This window comes from Oncorhynchus keta, chromosome 18 (assembly GCF_023373465.1).
Source record: "Oncorhynchus keta strain PuntledgeMale-10-30-2019 chromosome 18, Oket_V2, whole genome shotgun sequence".
In the NCBI taxonomy this organism is placed as follows: Eukaryota; Metazoa; Chordata; class Actinopteri; order Salmoniformes; family Salmonidae; genus Oncorhynchus; species Oncorhynchus keta.
The window spans coordinates 19,858,129-19,872,764 of NC_068438.1; positions in this window are offsets into that span (position 1 = coordinate 19,858,129).

A 14,636-nucleotide genomic window follows, 5' to 3' on the forward strand; every position below is an offset into this window, starting at 1 on the left:
ACAGTACTGAGACAAACCTACAGTAGTACAGGCAGGGATACAGTACTGAGACAAACCTACAGTAATACAGGCAGGGATACAGTACTGAGACAAACCTACAGTAGTACAGGCAGGGATACAGTACTGAGACAAACCTACAGTAGTCCTACAGGAAGAGATAGACTGTTGGAGAGTCATAGACTGTTGGAGAGTCATGGACACAGTGTGTGAGACAAATCTAATACAGGCAGGGATGTACTGAGACAAATAAGTAGTACAGGCAGGGATACAGTTTTGAGACAAACCGTGTAGTTACAGGAAGAGATAGACTGTTGGAGGGACTGTTGGAGAGTCATGGACTTGATGTAAACAGTGTGTGGGCATGTATAATGAGATAGTTTTGTGTGTGTGTGTGTGTGTGTGTGTGGGTGTGTGTGTGTGTGTGTGTGTGTGTGTGTGTGTGTGTTGAGTGTGTGTGTGTGTGTGGACGGAGGGTGGGTGTGTGTTCAGAGAGATGCTGGGGTCTCCTGCTTATTTTGGCTGTGTCTAAATGACAGGGTGGGACAGGGAGGGTAGTGTGGGGACTTGAAGGAAATTAAGTATCAAAAGGGCAGCTGTTCAAAGCCCAGGAAATAGGGAACAGCACGGATCACACGCACACACCTCACTGACCATCTGGCTTCTAATACTGCTACCGCTGCGGCCCCGCTACACACTTCACTGGGCTGAGGCTCCACAGGAGTTCTGTGGCTGGCCTGTGAATCAGTCTAGCCTCCAATACCTGTCATCACATTGAAGACAACATGTTATCTATCTGACATGCATCCTAAGTGTAGTAGCTCCACCAATTTCTACCACATCACATCATTCCCATACACCACTTTCCCTCTCACCCCTACCTCCCTCCTGACATTTAATAAAGAGACGCTCTGCTTTGACACCACATTCCAAAAAGCAAGTTCTGCAGGCTATAGTTTTGTGTTATCTTGATTATTGTCAGGTCGTGTGGTCGAGTGCTTCAAGGAAAGACCTATTTAGGCTGCAGCTGGCCCAGAACAGAGTGGCACGTCTTGCTCTTCATTGTAATCAGAGGGCTGATATAAATACTATGCATGCCAGTCTCTCTTGGCTATGAGTTGAGGAGTGACTGACAGCATCAGAAACATTAATGAATTGAAAATCCCAAATTGTTTGCACAGTCAACTTACACACAGGTCTGACACACACACACTTACACCCCCCTCAAGACATGCCACCAGGATTATTATTTTTTTCTCTCCCCCAAATCCAGAACAATTTCAAGAAAGCGTACAGTATTATATAGAGCCCTTGTTGCACTCCATCCCATTTCATATTGCTCAAATAAACAGCAAACCTGGTTTAAAACCCCCCCGGATAAAGCAACACCTCACGGCACAACCCCTCTCCACTATTTGACCTAGATAGTTTGTGTGTATACATTGATATGTAGGCTACGTGTGCCTTTTATTACTTTTTTCTGTCCTTGTCTATTAATGTTCTGTATTATGTCATGTTTCTGTGGACCCCAGGAAGAGTAGCTGCTGCTTTTGCAACAGCTAATGGAGATCCTAATAAAACACCAACAAATTCCATCCGGCAACATGTCACAGCAAGCTACTGCATTCCATGGTACAGTTACTACACCAAGCCACTAAATCCTCACCATGCAGGAGCAGCCCTCTTGTCTCTCGGTCTGTCTCCGATGGATGGCATGACTACTGACTAACTAGTGGTTTGGTCCAGTCTAGACACACTGGATGCCAGTGGCTGAGTTGGCGTGGTCCCTTGTCTGTCTCTCCTCTGCTCATCTGCTCTTAACTCTTCGTCTCCTTCTCTATCTACTCTTCTCCTCTCCTATTGCCTTCTCATTTATCATTCCCTCCACTCTTCCCCTCGTTTATTATCCTCTTCTCATCTACCCTTCTCCTCTTGGCTCGCCTGGTATTTCCTCATGCTGACCTGGTGCATCTTGGGGGCATCTGGAAGAGTTCAGGGGCACAGCTGCACCTGGGTAGCATTAAGCCTCGACCGTTGCGCTGGTTCCAGAAGCACTGTGTCACGCCCTCGGCTGAAGCAGAGACGCCACACTTGGGCTTGTTGTTTTGAGGTTTATTCCCGAGAGGCTGAGACCAAAGAAAAATTCTCAGAGGTCATTGTCACACTGTTGAGTGATCTTTGTGGAGCAATGAAATGTGAGAACATCGTTTGGCTCATGAACAACCATAGAGAAAGATGTCAGTAACGGCTCTACACCAACTGCTAAATCTTCACAAGTCTTATTAGCTAATACAGGATCTCAGACAGTCAGGTGTAGCTACCATACTGCAGATCAGATATACCACTGCCTCAGTCTGACAGGGAGTGACTCAGTCAGCCTGCTCTGCTTCGTTTAGTTGGAATGATAAAATGTCTGGATGTTAGAATGCAGAGAGCAGCATTATAGTTAAGTGTTCCATCACACAGCTCCCCATACAGCAGACTGAACAGGATCGGGTGTCTGTGTCAGAGCCTCAAATTCAGCACAAACACACCAGTCAATCAATCCTCACATCTAGCTCTCTCTGTGATACACAGCCTAGATGGGAATTCAGTCTACAGTAGATAGAAGTCAACAGAACTCAGCGATAGCATATAGGCAGGGAGTTTGTCAGAGAGAATGAGAGCCCAGAGCCCAAAGCATGCATGCAAACGATTAGGGATCAGTGTCTGTCTGTTGGTTTGCAGTAAGCATTACATTACAGTTGCTGGGATTGAAAAGGATTCCCCCATATCTAGAAGTTACTGGGAATTTAGCATCTGTTGTGTGCGAAAAGGCAGCAACTACTAAACAATTCTAACACTCTAGAGAAGAGAATTCAGCTCAACACAGAATAGATGACGATTCACACGCAGACCTGGCATGCTCTTTTTCTGCAGCTCCAAATGCAATCTTGGTGTCAGAAAACTACCCAACATATTGTATGTCAACAGGGATCATCTCTAGGATGGACAGCAGACAGGTTTTAAGGCTCGTCCTTAAAAAAAAGGAAAGAAGTTGACCACTAGTCACATTTAAACTGTAGAGGATTTACAGGACCTTTTAATCCTATCTGACCCCATTTAACATCCACCCTTCCCCCATCCTCTTCCCCCAGGAGCCTCATCCTTTCTAAGGTAGTTGGAGCAGGATGGTGCCTTCTCTGGTCCAAGCCTGGTGGTGCCCCCCCTCACCCTGGCCAGCTGGGTGACTGCTGGGACCCCAGTAAGGGCCATGGGAATCAATATGGGGTATATTTATAGCCAGGCCCCTCTCTGTTGGGGGGACAGAGGGGAGAGAGAGGCTTGGCAGGGCCCATTTCTTTGGAGGTTCCGAGGAATGTCCGGGTCACCTTCTGACCGACTGAAAGCCTGGGGAATGGAGGCTTAAGGAGGACCAGAGGTTGGCCACCAACTGACATGGAACATCTGTGGAGCTGGATGGGGACCGAGCCCTGAGTCTGCTGAACTAACAGGACCTAGTCGGGACAGGAAGTAGTGACTGATCACAGGACGTGAAGTTATAGAGTATTGAGCCTTCGTCTGACTTTATATCCGCCTTGACTTGGAATTTCAAATCTGTAGCATACCACTTCCATATGGAAACAAATGAGGAACATTTATAAAGACAATGTTTATTGTCCATCAGGAGGATATTATTTTAGGTGCTAGACACCGCAACATATCCACGACAACAAAACATCCTTCAAGCCGTTGGAAGGTAAAGGGTTTAGTGCTCTAGCATCAAAACAACCTGAGGTGGTTATTAGTGTCAACCCTCATTACCCAGCATCCCCTGGGGTGGATTTATGGGGGGTGGGGGGGCAGAGAGAGAGGGAGAAAGAGAATGGGGGGGTGAAGAAAGAGAGAGATGGGAGGAGGGGCAAACAGATAGATGTAGATCTGCACTTAATAAGTGTAGTGCTTTCTCGGAATGGATGAGAATGAACAGCCCATCCTGACTTAAGCAGGGACAGAACATCAGTAACATAGAACCACAGCCACTCTGCTAGATGGAGGCTAGAGGGGCGGACAGGAGACAAGGAATAGTGACGCCTGTGTACTGTATTGTAGTAGATCGTTGTAAGTTCTACATTGACACATTTTTAACTCATGAGATGAGAGAGGCAGATAACTTCAACTGAGCACCCATTCAGACTCCCGGAGAGCTGATTCTAACTTCTTCACAGACACTCATTCTTAACTTAGTTTCACTCTGCTCTTGACTTCCGACAGCCTTGGGTGTCGCAGAGGGGTGTTGTGTGTCTTGCAGCTCCCTAACTCAATTGTGTCCCTCCTCTCTTGTCAAACAGAGCCTGAGGGTGGTCTGTCACAAAATGCCACCGTCACAGCTAGAGACTTGGTGTCCGAATCGCAATGTCACAATCACACACCACATTTCCCCAGCTGAGAGAATAATTAATCCCAAGCACTTCCCCACTGAGCTTAATACACAATGACAACTCTGGTTGCAGTGACACAGTACACCACCCACTTTGCTAATAACCCAAAGTTTGGTGATATGATGAAGAATGGCTCCATTACTTGGCATGGGTCCTCAGATAAAGGGAAAGCTAGAATAATGTACTGTATTGGATGATATAATTCCATCCATGCAGTGAATCAACTGTACTGTATATAATCTATTATTCTATAACTTTGGATATGAGCATGAATCAATAACACTATAGTTGTTGAGGCTTGATCTAGATCACAAAGTACTTTTGAGTAGTTGAAAAGCATCAAAAGCAAATCATGATATCAAAACCAACCCGTACCACCCATCCCTAGCCAGGCCTGCTTGGTGGCGACACCCCACACATCTATTTTTACAGGCGTTGTCATTGTGTTAACTAGCTTCACTGGCTTACCACGGTCAATCATGCGAGGGATGGACAGGGTGGGGCTACACACACACTTGACGTCCGGAGGATACCCATTGGCACGCATGTAGGCACACACGGGGAAGGAAAACACCCAGCTTCCATCCACTGAAGTAGCTACGTACTAGCTGCTAATTAATAGGCTAATAAAGTCTAACGATAGCCTCGTCCTTCCACCATGGCCACAGTGAAGGCGAGGTACATAGGCCGAATGCTGGGTTGGCTAAAAGCCACAGACAGACAGAGACAGAGAGAGCGAAACCCTGGTTTCCTCGTTGACAGTGAAGAGATCTGCGATTACAGTTGCTGTGCTTCCCTGCCCAGAACTGGCACTGTCCAGGGACAGTGATGACATCATCACTCAGAGAGTGTGTGTGTGTGTGTGTGTGTGTGTGTGTGTGTGTGTGTGTGTGTGTGTGTGTGTGTGTGTGTGTGTGTGTGTGTGTGTGTGTCTTTTTCAGACTAGAGAGAGAGGAAACCACAGCCACCCTCTTTCCCACCACATCCCAGAGTCCGGCATGTGCTGGGCTGAAACCAGGCATGGTCACAGTGGAAGAGGATAGGCTACACAGAGCTGAAGTTTGCACTTTATGCTTTGTGGTCAAACCATCGGTAACGTTTAATGAACAGGGAAGACATTCATGGATCTGAAGGCCTCATTGATCTTCTCTCATATCCACGAGGGGTTGTTACATAAACCTAAACCCCAGTAGATCCAGTGGCTCTTTAGCCTCTAGCCTCATGACTCAATCACATGGCTCTGTACCCTCTTTGTAGCTCATGACTGGATCCCGTAGAGAACTGAAAATTCCTCTCTGGGCGTTCCCTCTTGGTGCTGCAGCAGTTAGTCGCTTTGTGTCCCAGGGGTAAGGAATGCTGCTTAGAGGAAGGAACAGCTCTGTCACACACCCATACGGATCCACTCCCCTCCTCAGCTACCCGCTACACTTCTTTCCCTGTTCTCCTCCCTCCTCAGAGATGTTTGTCTGCTGTGTTTGGAGACAAACCTCCCCCTCTTCCCCCAAAATTCCGTGGGATGTAGACAACACTGGGATGTGTGTTTGTGTGACAGGGCTCCATCACTCACTGGGTGCCCTCATGGGAAGCTACTGACAGTGGAATTGTAGGAGTGGAAGTTGGCACCGTCAACACACGCGCACACACACAAACACGCACATATGGGGTCAAAAACAGACCTGTCGCTCCTTCAGCGAGACGTCTCAGCTGTCACTTTGCGTGGGACATGAAACTAGTCAAACTGGGTTCAACAGCAGACCACACCCACTTCCACACAGCAGTACACCTGTTACCCTGTCAGGTATGTGGCGGCCAACACAAATCCTCACAGCAATCATTCATTACCCAACTCAACACCTTTCACTGTAACAAAAATAACCTTTTCACAAAGAAAGAAAAATGTCTTCTTACCTCATCATCTGTCCAGAGGAAGATCGGATTGGATGGCAGAGCAGGAGAAGGTTCCAGATTGCACACACACAGGTTGAGAGGTCGATTGGATACAGGAAAAGGAAATACATTATTTACAACACTACAAATTAAAACCATCTGAAATTCCATCAAATCCTGAGATGTCCAAAACATATTACAGCATAACACAATTCTATAAACATTTTATTATCTAAACACTTAATTTCACACCTGTGAGAATGGGCCTTGAAGCGAGTGAGAAATGTGTTAGCGTTGGTCCGGGATGAACAGATGGATGTTAATCTCAATCTGTGTTTGATCTGGCTCATGTATTATACAATCTGGTTAGGTTCAGATTGTGGTGTTGGCTTGGCTGGGAAGTACAGGAGATGAATACCAGGTCATTTCACTGAGATGTTATCATAATATCTACCTCCTAGCCTGGTTTGTTCTTGGATAGCCAGACCCAGGGAGACAAGACGAAAGCATCTTTATCGTCGCTATCAAGGTCGCTGACACTGAATGCCTATTAAAAGACCCCCTGGCTGTTAAACTGCTGTGTGTGTGTGTGTGTGTGTGTGTGTGTGTGTGTGTGTGTGTGTGTGTGTGTGTGTGTGTGTGTGAGAACACAAGGGAGTGCCAGAAAGCAAGTATGTGTGGGTTTGCGTGTGTGTGAAAGAGTGTTTGTGGATCTAGGAGAGTGATTGCGTGCGTGAATAGATCAAATGTGTGTTAGAGAGGGAGAGAAGAGTATACACATACTTCAGTGTATACTAGAGACTGTGCGTGCTTGTACACAGTGCATGCTTACTGCTTATACAATACACAGTATACTACGTCAAAAGGGGCAGTGGTTTGACATAAACCCACAAGTCCTACCTAGGCCTTCTCAGGAGATGTGGCCTGACTGAAAGCAAGGCACTGACAGAAAGGAACATACAGCACACGGGTGATCTAGATACCACATAGATTATATGGAGCATCAACGTCACCAGTGTGCTGGAGATTTTCTATTCAGTACAGTTTTCCCTCCATGCAGTAATACTTTTTCAATGAAAAGCAAGGCAGAGACAGGGCTGCTAGGCTTACATGGAGGCTACAGAGCAGAGGGGACATGTGGATCTGGTATAAGGAGATTATAGACTCACACCACCACCATGTATGTGTGCTATGATCACTTCAGACACAGCCGTTCCTAATCCACACTCACTTAATTATCCCCACAGCCGACCAAAGGGCAGCACGTTTTCATTCTTTTTAAAAGAAGTTACAGTAAAACCCCTTTTTAGGTCAAAAAACCCTCTGCAATGCCCGGCCAAGTGACTTCCGTAAGTTGTGTCTGTCTACCCTTTCACCGATTGAAATGCATTACTTGAAAATCGGAGGCAATTGGAAAGGCATGTCACAAAATGTCTTCCAAGACAGTAGACAAGTAAAATATAATTACAAGATGGGGAAGCCTATTCAGACCACATTACTTTTCCCACATTTTATTATGTACCAGCCTTATTCTAAAATGAATATTAAAAAAAATCTCAAATCTCAAACACAATACCATATTGACAAAGTAAAAAAAAAAACAGGCTTAGAAATTTTTGCAAATGTATTTAAAAAAAATTTAAGTAAAAAAAAAGAAAAAGTTTTCCATTAGTATTAGTATGAGAAATGAAATTGAGCTCAGGTGCATCTTGTTTCCATTGATCATCCTTGAGATGTTTCTACAACTTGATTGGAGTCCACCTGTGATAAATTCAATTGTCTGGACATGATTTGGAAAGGCACACACCTGTCTATATAAAAAGGTCCCACAGTTGACAGTGCATGTCAGAGCAAAAACCAAGCCATGAGGTTGAACGAATTGTCCGTAGAGCTCCAAGACAGATCTTGGGAAGGGTACCACAACATGTCTGCAGCATTGAAGGTCCCCAAGAACACACTGGCCTCCATCATTCTTAAATGGAATAAGTTTGGAACCACCAAGACTCCTCATAGAGCTGGCCAACCGGCCAAACTGAGCAATCGGGGGAGAAGGGCCTTGTTCAGGGAGGTGACCAAGAACCCGATGGCCAGTCTGACAGAGCTCCAGAATTCTTATGTGGAGATGGGAGAACATTCCAGAAGGAAGCCACTCCTCAGTAAAAGGCACATGACAGCCCGCTTGGAGTTTGCCAAAAGGCACCTAAAGGACTCTGACCATGACAAACAATATTCTCTGGTCTGATGAAACCAATATTGAATTATTTGGCCTGAATGCCAAACATCACATATGGAGGAAACCTGGCACCATCACTATGGTGAAGCATGGTGGTGGCAGCATCATGTGTTGGTGATGTTTTTCAGCAGCAGGGACTGGGAGACTAGTCAGGATTGAGGCAAAGATGAACCGAGCAAAGTACAGAAAGATCCTTGATGAAAACCTGCTCCAGAGCGCTCAGAACCTCAGATTGGGGTGAAGAAAGCGTAGTAGTGGCTTCGGGACAAGTCTCAATGTCCTTGAGTGGTCTAGCCAGAGCCTGGACTTAAACCCAATCTAACATCTCTGGAGAGACCTGAAAAGAACTGTGCAGCGACGCTCCCCATCCAACCTGATAAAGCTTGAGAGGATCTGCAGAGAAGAAATGGGAGAAATTGTTACGGTTCTCTTCTATCTCCTCATCTGACGAAGAGGTGGAACAAGGATCGAACCAAAATGCAGTGTGATGATGATTCATTATATATTTTAATGAAGGAAAAAAAACTATACAAGCAGAAACTACAAAATAATGAAATGTGAAAACCGAAACAGCCCTATCTGGTGCAAACACAAAGACAGGAACAATCACCCACGAAACACTCAAAGAATATGGCTGCCTAAATATGTTTCCCAATCAGAGACAACGAAAATCACCTGCCTCTGATTAAGAAACGCCTCAAGGCAACCATAGACTTTCCTAGACAACCCTACTCAGCCACAATCCCAATACCTACTAAAACCCCAATACAAAAACACACCACAAAATAAACCCATGTCACACCCTGGCCTGACCAAATAAATGAAGACAAACATACATACTTCGACCAGGGCGTGACAGAAATTCTCCAAATACAGGTGTGCCAAGCTTGTAGACAAAGCTTTTGCTTTGTCATTATAGATTATTGTGTGTACATTGATGAGGCAAAAAACACCATTTATATCCATTTTAGAATAAGGCTGTAATGTAACAAAATGTGGAAAAAGTCATGGGGTCTGAATACTTTCAGAATCCACTGTGTGTGTGTAATATATAATATTAGTACCAGTCAAAAGATTGGACACACCTATTCATTCAAGGGTTTTTCTTTAATTTGACTATTTTCTACATTGCAGATAATAGTGAAGACATCAAAACTATGAAATAACACATATGGAATGATGTTGTAACCAATAAAGTGTTCAACAAATCAAAATATATTTTATAGCCACCCTTTGACTTGATGACAGCTTTGCACACTTATGGCATTCTCTCACCCAGCTTCATGAGGTAGTCACCTGGAATGCATTTCAATTAACAGGTGTGCCTTGTTAATGTGTTTGAGCCAATCAGTTGTTGTGACAAGGTAGGGGTGGTATACAGAAGATAGCCCTATTTGGTAAAAGACCAAGTCCATATTATGGCAAGAACAGCTCAATTAAAGAGAAACGACAGTCCATCAATACTTTAAGACATGAAGGTCAGTCAATCCGGAACATTTCAAGAACTTTGAAAGTTTCTTCAAGTACAGTCACAAAAACCATCAATAGCTAAGAGGAAACAGGCTCATGAGGATCGCCATAAGTAAAGAAGACCCAGAGTTACCTCTGCTGCAGAGAATAAGTTCATTAAAGTTACCCGCCTCTGAAATTGCAGCCCAAATAAATGCTTCAGAGTTCAAGTAACAGACACATCTCAACATCAACTGTTCAGAGGAGTCAGGCCTTCATGGTCAAATTGCTGCAAAGAAACCACTACTAAAGGACACCAATAATATGAAGACTTGCTTGGGCCAAGAAATACACAAGCAAAGTACATTAGACTGGTGGAAATCTGTCCTTTGGTCTGATGAGTCCAAATGAGATTTTTGGTTCCAACCGCCGTATCTTTGTGAGATGCAGAGTAGGTGAACTGAGGATCTCCGCATGTGTGGTTCCCACCGTGAAGCATGGAGGAGTTGTGATGATGCTTTGCTGGTGACACTGTCTGTGATTTATTTAGAATTCAAGGCACACTTAACCAGCATGGCTACCACAGCATTCTGCAGCGATAAGCCATCCCATCTGGTTTGTTCTTAGTGGGACTATAATTCGTTTTTCAACAGGACAATGACCCAACACACCTCCAGGCTGTGTAAGGGCTATTTAACCAAGAAGGAGCATGATGGAGTGCTGCATCAGATGATCTGGCATCCACAATCACCCGACCTCAACCCAATTGAGATGGTTTTGGATGAGTTGTACCGCAAAGAGAGGGAAAAGCAGCCAACAAGTTCTCAGTATATGTGGGAAATTCTTCAAGACTGTTGGAAAAGCATTCCAGGTGGAGCTGGTTGAGGAAATGCCAAGAGTGAGCAAAATTGTAATCAAGGCTACTACTTTGAAGAATCTAAAATATATTTTGTTTTGTTTAACACTTTATTGGTTACTACATGATTTCATGTGTTACTTCATAGGTTATGTCTTTACTATTATTCAACAATTTAGAAAATAGTAAGAATTAAGAAAAACCCTTGAATGAGTAGGCGTGTCCAATCTTGACAGGTACTGTATATAGCTATTTTGTTATAACAATGGCTGTACTGATAATATAATGGCTGGCCTTCTTGATTTCAGTGTGGGTTTTGTGATGATCTACATGGAGTGCCTCTCTAGCCATGACGCTTTTAGTGAAGCCACAGTGGTCTTGGATGGCTGAGTCTCTCCAACAAGCTCTCACTGAGGAATGTCCACCGCTAGCCACTATGACTGGGCCTGGGTTCAAATGGTATTTGTTTAATTACAAATACCTTTAGCCACGCTTGATTGAGCTTGCTTGGTGCAGTGGTCAATGGCAGTCACAAAATTGCCAAATCCTGCCCAAATCCTGCACTTCAGACAGGCTCAATCAAACTCTCAAAGTGTTTAAGGTTTGAAATACTATTTGAACCCAAGTCTCTGCTCATCAGTCTCCTCGGTCTCTACCACTACTGGCTGTTTTCCCAGCTGGACTACAGAGGAGAGCCACTTCCTCTACTTTAACTTCCTACTGTAAAGTAGTAGGGTTCCTTCCCATTGTTTTGGGTATCACAGGTTGAGTTGGTTGTACTTGTTTAAGAAAGAGACCTTTTTTCATTTGTTAAATCAGTTCAAATGGGTTAAATACACCGGCCTAGATTCCAATTTGAGCTGCTATAAACAGGGACAGTCGACAGCTAAAAACGGTAGGAGGAAGGCGACCAAATTAAAACTTTGCTCAGTCTCAGAAAGTAATAGAATTTAGTGAGGATCGTCGAGTTCACAGAAACCTACAACCTGTATTTGGAAAAGGGACAATGGACACGAAGAAAAAGCCACTGTTTAAGTCTACTTATACCATATAAAAAGGAATACACTACCGTCAGCTGACTGGGCCGGCTGCTGTAAAGTACATCCATATGAGCCAACAGCATGGAGCCCTCCCTCACAAATCAACACACTGATCTGATGTCAGACTTGTGTGTGTCTCTCACTCTCAAGGGTGGGACTCAGAGGACAGGCTGTTTTTGCTGGTGTAGATCAGGCTCTGTATATTCCCCTTTCTCTCTGTTACCTATTTCTTTGATGGCAACAGTCTGGACTAACCAGATGTTTATCTGTGGTGGCATCATTGGGGCACAGAGTTAAAAATGAAAATAATTATTTGGGCACAAGTACACACAATCAGCGTGGAATTGTGAATGGTTCCTTCACTCCATGGCTTCTGTTGTATGCAGAAGAAAAAAAAGTCAGGTCATCGTGGTCCGGCCATCATCATTGGATAAGGCCTCGTCAGACAGAAAGCTACCTGTCACTCAGCAGTAAAAACAATGCTCATCTTGATACAGAGATTATCAGTGTAGACACAGATGAGCCAGTTTCTCAGAGTCTGGCTGAAGAATAAAGCACTTTTATGCAAATGTCAGTCAGTGCAAGTGGTCATATAGGTTTGGTCAAACAGCACCATACCTGTGATGGGACTGGACTGGAGGCATGTTGTTTTGTCATTGCTATGACAGAGTTGTGATTATATAAACAGGGTTCATGTAAAGGGTAAACGGAGTCTCAGGTATATATGAGCACCAGCTAGTCCCTGTCAGCTGACCTCATCCTGAGTGAACTATACATGCATAGCCTATGAGGTCATTTGCATAACAACATAAATACACACAACAGCGGTAAACTTTTGATCATGAGTTTTGGCTTAGCCCTATAAAACCTTTGGGTTTATCACATCATTTGATGGATGAGGTACATTTACATTTAAGTCATTTAGCAGACGCTCTAATGTAATCAATATGGTGATTAGACAAGCAAATTATATATCCACCACCTCTTGTGAACTGCATAGTCCATCACTTGGATGTATGGCTCTTTCATCTACTTTCCTGCCTTACAGAGTAAAACTCAGCCCAAAAGGACAGCATGGGCCAAAAGTCTGAGCCAAAAGTCTGGTTTATGACCTCTGTTTAAAGTAAATATGCAACGACTTGGGGAGCAGGTTTTCGCGGGAGTTTGACATGGGCAAAAAAACTCCCCTCTATTATCAAACTGACAGGACACTTTAAAAAAAGATGAGCAAATTATCTTTAGAGCTAAATTATCTAACGTCCACAATATAGACATATCCATTTGGGTTGCACACTGTAGCTGTTTTGGTTACTTTCTCGTCTCCCTGAAACTTCAGCTGACACAGTTTAATCAATTGAGGACACCACTTTAACAAGCAATACTCGTGCGACTAGCAATATGTGCCCCAGCCTAGATAAATACGAGCCCAAAACAAACCAATACCGGAGTGAGAGCGCACGAGATGCTGCAGGGCGCTGAACCCCCTACGATGCAAACCAACGGACACATTTGGAATTGTTTTCCCGAGGTTCTCCTCCGATCACACTTGCATAGGATACTTATTGGCACATTCCTAGAGAGACTAGATTGACTACTCACCGTGGTTGAACATTGTTGTCCTAAACCGGTTGTTGGAAGACGAATTTTCCATTTTGCAATTTCCGTATGAATGAATGCTATGCCAACACTCTTCAAGCCTCCGTTTGGGGGTTACGTGGTGTATTCCGTGTGTTTATTGTGCAGGACAATGATGATTCTGAGAGGCTTGCGAACAACCTACCCTATATTAAATGTTACTCTTCGTCTTCCACTGCTGTTCCTTGCACCGATGCCTATTCTAAAGTGCAAAAACACTGAATGGCAGCTTCAGATTTTAACAGCGCACTGTTCAGTAGCAGTACTGCCCAGCCAGAGTCACCGTGACGTCAAGCGGCGCAGCCTGCACCACCATCGGAATGAAAACAATCGCACATGGATGCGCAGGATGGATATGGTCACGTGTGCCTGAGAAATGTACCCTTCCCTCCGCAGGGAGGAAGGTTGCATTGTTCAGTTTGCATTCATTACATAAGAGAGTGTACATGTAGGTAGCCAAGTGGTTAGAGTGTTGGGCCAGTAACCGACATATTTCTGCATCAAATCCCCGACCCGACAGGTTAAAATCTATCGTTTTACCCCTAAACAAGGCAGTTAACCCACTGTAGGCCGTCATTGTAAATAAGAATTGGTTCTTAATCAACTGATTTGCCTAGTTAAATACAATAAAAACTAGCCCGACGGTTCGATTCACACTAACATTCCATGCTCGATCGTTCGCTACATACGAAACCAACGTCCGTGAGCGTGGCATAATGTTTGGCCGGAGTCTGGGGAGCCAGTGTGGCACAATTAATGTCTTATTTTGGATAGTCTATTGACATGTTATAATGACTGCTTCTTTATAACAAAATGTTCAATAATGGATATGAAATACTTAATTATCAATCACAGCTGCTCACCAGGAACACGATTACTGTAGCTGAATAAGATGTCTTCGAGCAGGACTAGAACAAAAGCATACACACTTAGTGGCTTTCCAGGAGACATGGCCATCTCTACTGTGTAGGAAAATATAACCTGTTGGTAGAAGAGAAATGTTTTTTTCAGCTATTCAGGTCATTTGAAATGAGTTCATTCTTGAGCGCAAAAGAAAATGTATTAATTACATTAAGTCATACAGTAGCCTACTTAACTTCAGTGAGAAAGTGAAAGTA